Raw genomic sequence first — 13,098 nt, 5'->3', positions numbered from 1 at the left:
TTTTTAAATTTCTTGTTGGCATGAGTAACAGTAACAAAATAACAAGAAAAGAGGGCGTTCAGCTAAAGACTAAGTCACAGTTGTTATCAAAATTATAGACCATATAATTAAACCCTGAAAATAAAATTGAAAAAAGAGTCTAACTGTTTTATCTTGTCAGTACATACCTGCAACCAAAAGCAAGTCAGGCATCATAGCATCATTACGAAACACGATTGCAGAATCTACAGAAAAAAAGACAATTGATGGTGAGCATGCATTCATGTTGACCAAGACCAGTTAGACAGTACATCACAAGTTATGGTGTGTTTACACTGGCCAGGACCGACTCCGATTAGGTGCCAATACTCTGACTCAGACCGGTACCTCAGACATTTCACGTATGGGTGCCGACACCGACTCCCCTTTACATTGCAACGATCGAACCATTTTTTTCGGTACCAACAGCCAATCACAGCGCTTCGCCGTTCTGACCTTCACCCAACCACGCAAAGACGAGTACACATAAAAATCAACGCATTTGATGTGGAAAATTATATACTAGTACTACACTATTACTACTGCTCCTACTACTATCGCTAGAAGCAACTACTGAATGCCGAATGGAATCTTCCGATGACGATTAGATTTTGTTGATGGCAGGATCAGCTGCGGGAGCTCTGACAGTCTGTATTATATGTAATTATATGTTTGTATATATTTTATGTCTATAAATATTTTATTATATGTGTTTTCCTTTTTATTATAGCCTTGTTACTCGTTAGGCTATCAATTGTCGTCGTTTATGTTGTCATATCAACGCACTAGCGGGCCTAATTATTGGCCATTTAAACATTGTTACCTGGGGTTCCTACTCGGTTCCGTTAGCCGGAACGGGCAATTTTATTGTATATAAGGGCGCAACGCTCACTTAGTAGACAGAGCGAATGGCCGTACGCTCCTCGGCTAGTAAATTTCCTTCGCTAATAAAACCTTGAATAAAATCACACTCAATTTATTTCTGTATGAAATAATTTAGATCGTGCCAAGTAAGGGCCGGCAAATTCATTTAAAGTAGTACATGTAGTTGAACTAGTAGTAGTACTAGTAGTAGTCATACAACTGGCTATTCACTTTTAATTAATTTAAATAAAAGCTCACTATCAGAAAGAGCACTAGGGAAAGTTTAATGACAGTCTCCTAGCCTCTCATTAAACCTAGCCCTTTCGTTTCATAAACTTAGAACTGCCATTAAAGCTTAGGCTCATTTAATCAGAGGCTCCTAGCTTATGATTGGCTGATGAGCTGCTGGGATTCACCGGACACCGACTTTCAAATCAGCACCAACACCGATCTCTCTGCTCACACCTACCGATGCCGACACCGACTCATCAAATTGGTCTGTGCTCGACAAAATGGGTGACAAAATCGGCCAGTGTACACGCACCATTAGACAAAGAAGCATGAGTAATGCGTGTAACAAGTGCCAGCGAGGTGTTGACAGTGGCCGATGGGATTAGCCTGAACTAAACAACCCCCAGCCATGCTATTACATAATGCCATACCCTCAGCTATATACAAATGGATGGTTAAATAATGCTAGCTACTAGATTATGACCTTCAGTTCTTGAACTGGGTAATGTCTGGCTCTGAAAGCTAAAGCTCACAAGAGACAAAAAGGGTCCTGCAGCACACTGGAAAACTATAAAGCAAATTTTAGTCATTGATTTTGCTAATGCTACACACAAATTTGTTGCTAACTAGCATATTAATGTGTAAACAGAGAGCTTAATTATTTTGCATGTATCTGTATCATGGTTGATTAGCCAATCAAAAAAATGTTCAAAAGCTAAGCTTATGGCAAAATAGTCATTTTCTCTCAAGTAATATCTGCAACTGGGAATATTAATAATATCATTCAATAATATAAACATCCATGGTAAAAGATTTTTCTCATGTCATGCGTATCTAATATCCTTCACAAAGCCTTGTTAGCAAAGCTGATGCTACATGTAGTTCTAGCATTATACAATGTTGCTAATTTTACATCTATTTTTCGTCCTAAATTTCTATACTGAAAAATGAACTACTGCTAACTTTTGCCTTGCAATGGAAGCTTTGATAAGCATATGGTACGGAAATAATTTTAGTATGAATATTACAATATAAATTACAGTCAAACATGGATAACTCGGCCACGGATAGCTCAAAAACATGGTTAATTCGAACAGTTTCTTTGGTCTGTTCCCACGTAATGATAAATTGCTATAGATAACTCGAACTCAACACTGTTAATTCGAACTGTTTTTTTGCCCAACAGCTACCGAAACGGCCTATTCAAAGCCATAGAGGTAAACTTCATCTTTTCGTAATTCATAAGCGTTGTTATTACCACCATCGGCAAAATATTTTTGTCAACGACTTTTCTAAAAGTTTGGTGAAATTTGATTTATACTGCGATACGATGAATAGCACGGGCTAGCCGGGTCACGCGCGCAAGAATTTTTGCCACGCACATACAAAACAAAAATCGCATGTTGTTTTGTATGTGCGTGGCGAAAATCCTTGAGTGCGTGACTCGGCTAGCCCGTGATGAATAGTTTTCCGACGTTGATTCCGTGTTGAATCAACGTCGGAATGTTGAATGTTTAAAACGTCTTAAAAAATGTTGTAATTAAACGTATACGTTGTCTGAGCTACAAAAAACTATTCATCGTTTGACCTAAACACAGAATACGTGTGTACATTCAATAAGTATCTATTAAAAAAGCGTGAGTGATATAGAATGTACCGTAAAACCTCGTAAAACTTCTAATTGAACTGCTTCGGAGTGTTGCTCTTAACGAATCCCAGGTAAAGTAAGGTAATCTGCATAAACTTCAAGAAAAAACGGCAAAATTGATCGTGGGTAAAACCCCAAAAGAAAAAAATGTCTTTTCTTTTGAGCATTTCAACAACGATCAAGTTTTGCCAATGTCAATCTGAAAAACGTCCTGGCAATAACATCACCTCAAACAACAAACCAATCTCAAGTGATAGAAAAATCTCTATACTTTTTCATGAAAACGTTTTAAACTTTACATTAGAAGCATTTAATTTGAAACAAACCATTTGTGCTTTTGATTTATATTATAGTTTGTATATGTACATGTATCTACTAATAAATAAGTAAATATATGGACTTGTGACAGTGCTCTGATAACTTGAATGCTCTGATAATTCGAACACTTTTGCTCGGTCCCTTGAAGTTCGAGTTATCCATGTTTGACTGTATATACCATTTCACAATTCAGTTCTTAAACATCCTTCTGTAAACCATATTATTGAAACAGTTGCTGTACATTTTTGAATCCCTTGAAATCTTTAAAAAGTTGAAAAACTTATCATTCGCGACCTCGAAGCTTTAATGTAAAGCATGCATCTAGCAACCAGTTAGCAAGACAACATTTTTCTGTAATCCATATCTACGGAAACATTACCAAGGATAGCGACTCTCAATTCTTGCAAATCACTTGACATTTCTACAGTTATCTTCAGCTTTTAAAACTACATATGTTGTCTTGGCCTGCGCGGTCAGGTGAGTTTTTGTACCTGCATATTTTTTGCTCCCTATAACTTTATATCTAAGCATTCATAACAGCCTTTCTCTTCTTTGATTTTCTGCTTTTCAGTTGTTATACGACTAACACATATATAAAGTCAGAATGACTGCGTTAAAAACATGAACATGAAATAAATGTTAGGCTACAATCATTCAGGCTTCTAATAAAAGTCCTAATTTTTTGTTACTTTGGATGAGTGACAACCACAAATTCTTTAGTTCAATGTAATCCCCAAGGTACATGGTAAGCCAGAGCTAAAGCATAAGCACACATACCTGCTACCTCCACAATCTGTCCTATTTCTTAAATAGAGTTTTAGCCTATCCTTGTTTGTCTAAATCAGAAACTAAAGCTAAAAGCCTGACTGTAACGAGATGGAATGAGGTAGATTTACAGCCTTACTTAGGCCTGGTTCAAACCAATATGGCATCTAAGACACGCGTGACAGAGTACCTGTTATGCAAGCGATCGCTCATGGACTACAAGCTCAGAGTGCCGCGACTATTATGTCCTACAGAAAGAAATGTCGTCATTTGCGCAATTAAATTAATTTTATGCCCATACGCAGCTACACAATTTGTTTGCTTTCCAGCTGTTGGATACATAATGAGTCGAGATTACGCAGCTGTCCCCAGGTCTGAACCCGGCCTCACCTTAGCATGCGCAGACAAAGGAGTGCCACACTGATAATTTCAAGATAAGATAAACTTCACTATAGGATTTGTAAATTTTTGATGGTTTTAATTTATACGCTACCACGTGCACAATAATATATATATATATATATACAATATATCATTATATTTTTAAAACAACAACTGCAAGAGACTTGCCAAATCATTAGTTCAAAAGGCAATGATGAAAGCGGGGATGAATTTAAGCACAAATTTAAAAAACAATATATGCATAGTGCATAAAATGCTTTAGAAAAAAATATATTTGAAGCATATAGGTGTCTTTTAATGCTTTTCAAATGCTTTCTGGAAGGCTCACCTATCTGGTATGTCTATGAAATTTATTTTAAGACTGCAGGGCTTTCTGCAATGCTTTAAAACAGTATACAGTTCACAAGCTATCGGCATGCTTAATCCATAATGGCTAACTGATTGTCAATGACAGTAGTTTAAAAACACTGCTACATTGGGCAGCAGTAAAAACTTTTGTTAAATCTTTTCTTTTTCAGTTTAATATATATGATATCTGAGTAAATACAACATCTTTAAAATTTATTGAAAGCCTTTTACTAAAAGCATTGGAGTAAGTAAGAACGCCAAAGTTCAGATTGACAGTGAAATGGCATTGCCTTAATTAGTGTGTCTCTATCAAAGCTGGGCACTGCTACACTTTTGCTGCGTCATTTGCTGTTAATTTCTCTCATCCTTTGTCCAGCTGGAGACACTCCATAGGTATTACGTAATTACTCTTGCATTGAGGGTCTGCTGCGCCAAATTGGACATTCACTGATCCCCATAGCTCGTTGCTCTGGAGTGATTATTTCTAATCACAATCATTCTAAACATAGATGTTTGGATTCATCAAATTGAAAAACATTTAAAATCCCTAATTGGAAATTATGCAACTCCTATTAAAACATACATGATAATAATTGAAAACTAACGTATGATAGGACAATCTTGTGCCAACACAATCTGTTTGAACTATTATAGCAATAACAAGTAACAGTTATTAGCGGAGAACATTGGCTAACAGAACATTTCAGGGGTTGATGTAGATCTGGCCATCCATAGGAGCTTATTTGAGAATTGAACAATGAACCACAGTTTGAATGCCAGGAGTTCTAATTGAACAGGCAACGGCTGTCTAAAAAGATAATGAAACTTATGAAAGGTTGGGAAGTTAAAAAGGAGCCTAGCTTAATCATTCTCCAAGTTTGTGATGACAGCTCACACCTAAAAACAGAAGAACATTGTTTGGTTTAATCCAAACTTGTAAATACTAATGATTGGATCCGATAAGCGCCCCTAGCCCATATAGGTTGCTGTTTTTTTAGGTTTGGCTAACAGCTGAAGCCAAATAAGTAACTAATGTATTATTATTATTGTACCAGAAAATGTGGCCAATATCTTATTATTGGGTTATATAACATCTATAATAGGTGTTATATAACTCAATTATAAGATATTGGCCAAATTTTATGGCAAAAATTTCATTAAGAGTTGAAAAACATGTTTTCTTGAGTTGTTTGTGATAGATAGCCAAGCTACTCAATTGCAACGCAAATAAATGGCATTTTGTGCAGTTCAAAAGCATAGTAGCCAGAGCTAATGCTTTCACTTCTACATATACAGTTAGGTAGTTGGTATAATGAATCAATTTGGGAGTGGCTACCGGTTTCTGTCTAGATTGCGTAATAGCAAATGTGCTGAGGTTCTACCGTTCTGCTATGTCATACTCTGAACGTTTGCTGAGCCCTAGGTTTGTTGTTGATCTGTATTTCATTTTCATAACAATAATTTTATGAGCCTATAAATCTGGAATATTTGATATAAAAAAATTTCATAAAAGGCTTTTATAAATAGACTTGGAAACAATATTTCAGTTTGTTTTTATAACTTTTTTGTGCATTGATAAAGCGATGTAAAGTACAATCACTACAAAGCTAAAACAATCCTCCTCAATATTTCTTACTTTTACAAAAATATTACTTTCACTACCATCAGAGTCAGTGCTGCTATTTTTTGTCGGTTTAATGAAAAAAAAGTAAATCTGAATTAGCTATAATATCATCAACATAAGTAATTATCTGTTGTCTAATGTAAGTTATGTATCTTGGTCTACTAAAATTCACTAAATGCTTCTCATCTTCAGCTCTGTTGTGATACTCTCCTTTACTGTTAAAGCATATGTAGCTCACTGACTCCAGCAAAACAATGCTACTAGCATAACTCATCTACGACAAAAACAGATACAAAAACCACAGCATAATTGCTTTATAATAGCATACCATAACATACCTTAGGCAAGACTAACTAATGACGAAAAACATCATGAATACTTTAACAGATGACTGAATGTGAGCCAGTGCTAAAACTAATATTAATGACATATTTAATGACAGACTTAATCCTACTCTGCTTATGATAGGTAATCCAATTCACATGTATCTCGGAAGGTTCTTACATAAAACTTACACAATAATGTTGGTTTTTTCGGTTGGAAATTTCCAAACAAAAATTTAAAATTATCTTGTGATTCAATGCTAATTTTATACAACAAATTTTGGACAACATTGTCAATACCATAAAAGTCCTAAATATCACTGGTTATGTTGTCAACGGATAATAAAATCAGGCTACTACGCAATTACTGGGAAGTTCGCGAAAATGCGCAGTCGACCATATATTTCACATAACTGAGCATACGGCAGTGAAAGCGTATACGACACTGTATATTGTTAGTCATATGTATATTTAGTGATCGAATCTTAGGAAAACCAGAAACATGAGTGTACCAGGACCTTTGAAATTGAAATTGAAAATTGAAAATTGAAATCCATTGAAAACTACCAACTAAAATGTATAATGGTAAAAATTAGATTTAAAAAAAAACAAAACACCAAAGGTAATATCAATTAGCTACCTATAGGAAGTGCAACTTTGGCTTTTCCAATCGTTGAAAGAATATACAGTAGGCCTACATTACGAGCTCCTGCAGCATAAATAATATTTTCCAGTGAAGTTTACAATATATTGATTGTACAATATAAGAACAGTAAAATACATGTGAATTGCACAACCCATTCAAAGACCTTTCCAAACTGACCTTTCGGGCATACAAAGAGGAAAAACTTGACGTAATTTTTTTTAAATATGTGGGGTGTACTGTAACTGCAGTAGTATTAGGGTGCATTGACAACTTTTCTCTGTTTTTGATCAACCTCATTTGTTTTTTACCATTTTTCAGTACTTCCACAATAACTTGGGGAGCGTACATCTTTGACATTCATTTACAACGATTTACTAATTTTTCTAAACAGCAATGTATAATCTGCAAAGGAAAACTAATAACAAATATTTTATGTCTACAAGGAAACAAAACAACAAAATATTTTACAAAAGCTGTTCTGCCTGCTTATCACCTATCTGTATTCAGAGGTCAAGGTTAGGAAAAAATAGAACTAGTGATGATACTCCCACTCGTTACATTCACATTGGTGGACTTACGCTGTAACACCTGCGCCAATCAATCGCCTTTATATTTATGAACATTGCACAATTACCCTATTCTCTGTTTTGTCGGTACATCTGGCAATCTGTCACAACCAACTAGATTGCTACGAAAATTATATACATAATATGTATAATGCTATATTCACATAGTCATCTCTCTTACATGTAAAGCAATCAATATAAACTAACGTTTAAATCAAAGTTGAGAACTCACTCGACTTAGCATGTAATATGGAATTTTTTTGGTAGTCGGAAGCAAAAACTTTACAGAAATGTATGTCGTCTAGACTTTAGTTCTAAGAGGTATAGGCCTACGTTATAGGAGCGTTTACTGTATATGGTAAGAGTGATGGGAGTGATAAGAATGGCTTAGCCTTGTGGTTAGTCACTCTTGTTAGTAGACTTGCGGTCTGAATGTCATGAGTCCAATATACTGCAAGGCGATTTTCTCATTGCTAAGGCTTTATCGCTATAATTTGGTGAATGAATGACAGACAGACAAACATTGAGATTCGTGTATATATATATATATATATATATATATATATATATATCTGGATTTAACCCTGCATTTATTTATTCTAGCTCGTTCAAACTGCCATTGTGTTATCTTAAAAATTCTAGCAGCAAGGCCAAACGGCTAAATAATATACAAGCTAGGGCCCAGACAGTTCTATTTTCCAAACAGCTTTCTGTAAACTGCATCATCTGATTTGCTCTAAGGTCAGCATATAGCATGCATGCATATACCGTAACAAAAATAGGTATTTTTAATGTTTTATGTTTGAATGTACATGTTGGTTCTAGTAAGTGTTACAGAGCAGGCTTTATTATTCACATGTGTGTTCTACCACTCTTTAACTAGCTCTGCCTTACAAACCTGGCCCTTCAGGCTGAGAGCCACATAATGCGTATATAACGAGTATGTGATAATATTGCAAAATACTAGATAAGCAGCTGTAATAACATTGGCCTTGCTTTGACTGCAGCAGCCGTAAATAACATCTCTGTCACATCTAGAAATACTGTGACGATTAGTGTTAGTCTTGCTTCATAACTAGGTGTATTTATAGGCCCACAGGATAAACCCGGCAATCAGCTGAAACTTGACCACTCCGACCCATATTTCTCAGTCCATTGGTCACCTGCACCTAAATTAGGCAGGGCTAAGAATAAAGGGAGTAACAGACAGAAATTTGTGCCTGTCCCAGCAACTGTAGGCAATGAATTGGTACACCACAATTAGCTCTAAAGGTTAGCTGTGAGGTTGATTAGGTAACATTGTTTTATGGACTGGCTTGATGATCTGGCCAAATACAGAGCTGAATGCAAGCTGATTATACTAATTAATCTTGGCTTCACTCACATTTCCATTGCTACATCATCCAATACGACTAATGTTGAAGTATAATCAAAATAACTACATTATAGCATTTGTAGACTCCTCCCCTCCTGATACATGGAGTTTTTGAAGAAGGTGCAAACCAACGGTGAAGGCCTCAACATCGCTTCAAAATCTTATAAATCGCACCGTCAAATACTTCAAAACCACTCCTGTCTCTTAAATAACCCATCTAAGAACTGTGGTAACTGAAGGCCAAAACTTCATGCTGGTTGCTTTCATGACACCAAGGCCAACCTTGCGGGTTTTCAAAAAGGGCACCTGGCTACATAGATGTTAATTAATATTGAGATCAAGCCTTTTTACTTGTAGCTGCTACATGCCAACAGACAGCGTGTGTAATAAGAAAATTGTGATAATAATTGAATTTTCGCATCTGGTTGCATTTTTTCAACAATTCATCTCAACAACTATTAGACATGGTCATGATAAAAACACTCTAAAATAATTTGAGTTATGACATACTAAACTTTGAAGTATAAAGAATTTATTGTATTATAAACATTTCCAAGTTTTCCTAATATTTTTCAGATATATGGTAAAAGTGAGAATTTTTTTGTCCCCTTGTTAATAGATGTTTGTGTGAATCCCTGTTGCTATCTTCGTTCAAATGTCATTCATGGACAAATTAAAAGTATGTTGGAAACTCATTAAATAAAAATGAGACTGTAAAAATCAACCATTTCAGTTAAGCACACATGTATAGGCTTTATTTTAAAAATTGTAGTTTTGCAAAAATATATTTGGCATATAATTTACCAAGTTTAACTCAAAAAACCTCATAGTCTCAGATTTTGATGATTTTTTTAATATGTTGTTGCCCATATTGAAAAGCGCTTATATCCCAAATTTTGATATTCTAGGGTCATTGGTTCAGGTGCTAAGAAGATTTCAACATTGACCATTTGTAGCCCGAGTTTGAGGGCATAGCACATCTACATGTAGCTGAATTTAGACTCATATGATCTGAAGAATATACAAGTTAAATATCTAGATTTTTGTGTCTACACAAAGTTTCTATATTTACACAAACAAATAGGTTTGAAATTTTTTGGATAAATAATGGGGGAGATAACTTAAACCAAAAAGGAACGAAAATGCTATTTTAGCGACTATTCAAAAACAATTATCCCTCCTATCATATAATTTGCCTTTGTTTCTGTTATTATTTCTAAATTTCTCCATGCCTCAGCTATCCAAAACTAGTCTCATCTTCTCTGTAGATGTATCAGGTCAGCGTCTGGAAGCCATACAATAATAAGGTCTTTGTCGAATTACTGCAAAAGGAGAGGTCAAGGTCAACCTGCGGTTTCAACAGTCGCACATTTTTCTCATGTTTTACACCAATAGCATATGCAGATTTCATTAAAACTATCACAAGTTTGTGTTTCAGCCTGTAAAATGCTGAAAATTGAGTTACAAATGCCCTCCAAACTCCTTTAAAACTTGCCTCAATCAAATGAGGTTATCCCCCCTTGTCAAGCTTTAACTTGGCTGATTATTAGAATATTATCCTATCAAGTTCAAATATGCCGTGTAATTTTGATTTGTGATTGTGATAGTAATGAGCCTAAAATATTTTCTTAACTTACATTCCTCAATGTTATCAGTTGTTGTAGCTTCAAATGCATATGCTTTGCCTGAGTTGGTGGTAGATGGCGGCGCCACAGCTAATAGAACATGCTCTTGTGGTACCCAGCAGATGTCATCTTGCTGTGGCCATGTGAAATTGTTTGTTGAGCCTTTGCACATGAATCTCACATTAACACAAACGTTCTCTCGATCATAGCCAATTGCCATCCTCATATACCATCGACCATCATATATACAGGCCAGATATTGTCCAGGTTGAGGTGTTAAGGTATTGCTGGTAACATGTGAGTCATCAGTCTTCCCAACTTTGTATTCTTGTAGCATACATTTTTCATCAACCAGTGGTGAAAGTTTGCAAACTTCAATGGCTGTTCTACTGAGCGGCTTGAAACAGTGCAAGTTCTGAAAACCAATGACTCGTTGTGCTGCCTTGAACTTTGGTTTTTAATTCGCTGCTTGTTCTGCGACTTCTTCAGGGAGTACATAAAACACCTCCACCCCAGCAATGTTTTCTCTAGCATACTTGCACAGTGGTTTAGCACTGAGCAGTCTTTCTTTTCCTGACTTAACTAACTGCTTGGAGTGACGGGTGGCCAGTCTCTTGACCACCTCGCGAATCCCATCTCACGGACCTTTTTCATGTGAGATGGCAAAGAAGCTCCAAGATGCTGTAAGATTGAAATCAAGCTCATGGTAACATAAGTTGGCAAAGTTCTTGTAATTCTTGTATTGGGCGCCAGATCCATCACTGAAATAATTCACATGAGTCACTTGAGATAGGTTTTTTTAATGAATCTGATGAGCGTTCTCTGGAATGTATGTATACAATCTAAAATGCGTTATCCGGATTTTACGCTTTGGATTGTAACCGAAAAGTGCTGCAGAAATTGTTTGCGATGTATTGGGTCACATAATCAGATTACGACTTGCCGATTAGACCAAACCAAAAGAAAACGGTAAAGTAGCAAGCATCTATATTTGATACGGTGTCTTCGGTAAAACCCGAAGTGTTTTTCATAAACCAGTTCTACGATAAGTTTTACATTGAGCTTTTTATTGGCATTTTAATTCACATGAGAACATCACGTGACAAGACAATAACCAAATATCATGTCTACATCCAAGAAATAGAGAGATTCGAACCTACGGCAGCTTTTCGTTTTTGAGCTTTTAAGAGCTTGTAATTACATTTTCACACATTTGGCACCTACACCACAACAGAGTAAGACATGGTGAATCTTCTGATACCAAATAACTGTAATGTGAATTTTGTTGCAGGTCAACCTTTAAGTCAGGAAAAGAAAGACTGCTCAGTACTGAGCAACTGTACAAGTATGCTAGGGAAAACATTGCTGGGGTGGAGGTGTTTTATGTACCCACTGATGAAGCCGCAGATTAGGCAGCGATTTTGGAGCCAAGGCTCAAATCAACACAACGAGTCATTGGTTGTCGGGAACAGCACTGGTTCAAGCCACTCAGTAGGAAAGCCATTGAAGTTTGAAAACTTTCACCACTTGTTGAAAAAAATGTATGCTACAAAGATATAAAGTTGAGAAGACTGATGACTCACATGTTACCAGCAATACCTTAACACCTCAACCTGGACAATATCTGGCCTGTATATATGATGGTCGGTAGTATATGGGGATGGCAATTGGCTATGATCAAGAGAACAATGATGTTAATGTGAGATTCATGTGCAAAGGCTCAACAAACAATTTCACATGATCAAAGCGAGAAGACATCTGCTGGGTCCCACAAGAGCGGTTTTTTATTAGCAGTGGTGCCACCACCTACGACCAACTCAGGCAAAACATATGCATTTGAAGCTACAACAATTGATAACATTTAGGAATATATGTTAATAAAATAATTCAAGCTTCATTACTATCACAATCACAAACCAAAAGAAAACAGAAAGTTTGATAATGAAAGGATAATAATCAGCCAAGTTAAAGCTTGACAAGCGGGATCATCTAATTTAATTAAGGCGATTTAAAAAGGTGTTTGGAGGCCATTCGAAACTCAATTTTAAGCGGTTTACAGTATGAAACACAAACTTTAGATGGTTTTAATAAAATCTGCATATGTGAATTGGTGTAAACATGAGAAAAATGTGTGACTTTGTTGAAACCACAAGTTGACCTGGACCTCTACTATTGCAGTATTTCGACTAAGACGTTAATCTTGCAGGCTTATGGCTTCTATACGCTGACCCGATGCATCTACAGAGAAGACGAGACTAGTGCTAGATAGCTGAGCCTTGGGGAAATTCAGAAATAATAACAGAAACAAAGGCAAATTATATGTTAGGAGCAATAATTGTTTTTGA

This window comes from Watersipora subatra, chromosome 5, assembly GCF_963576615.1.
Source record: "Watersipora subatra chromosome 5, tzWatSuba1.1, whole genome shotgun sequence".
NCBI lineage: Eukaryota > Metazoa > Bryozoa > Gymnolaemata > Cheilostomatida > Watersiporidae > Watersipora > Watersipora subatra.
The sequence above is the reverse complement of the archived record's forward strand: the minus strand, read 5'-3'. Positions refer to the sequence as shown.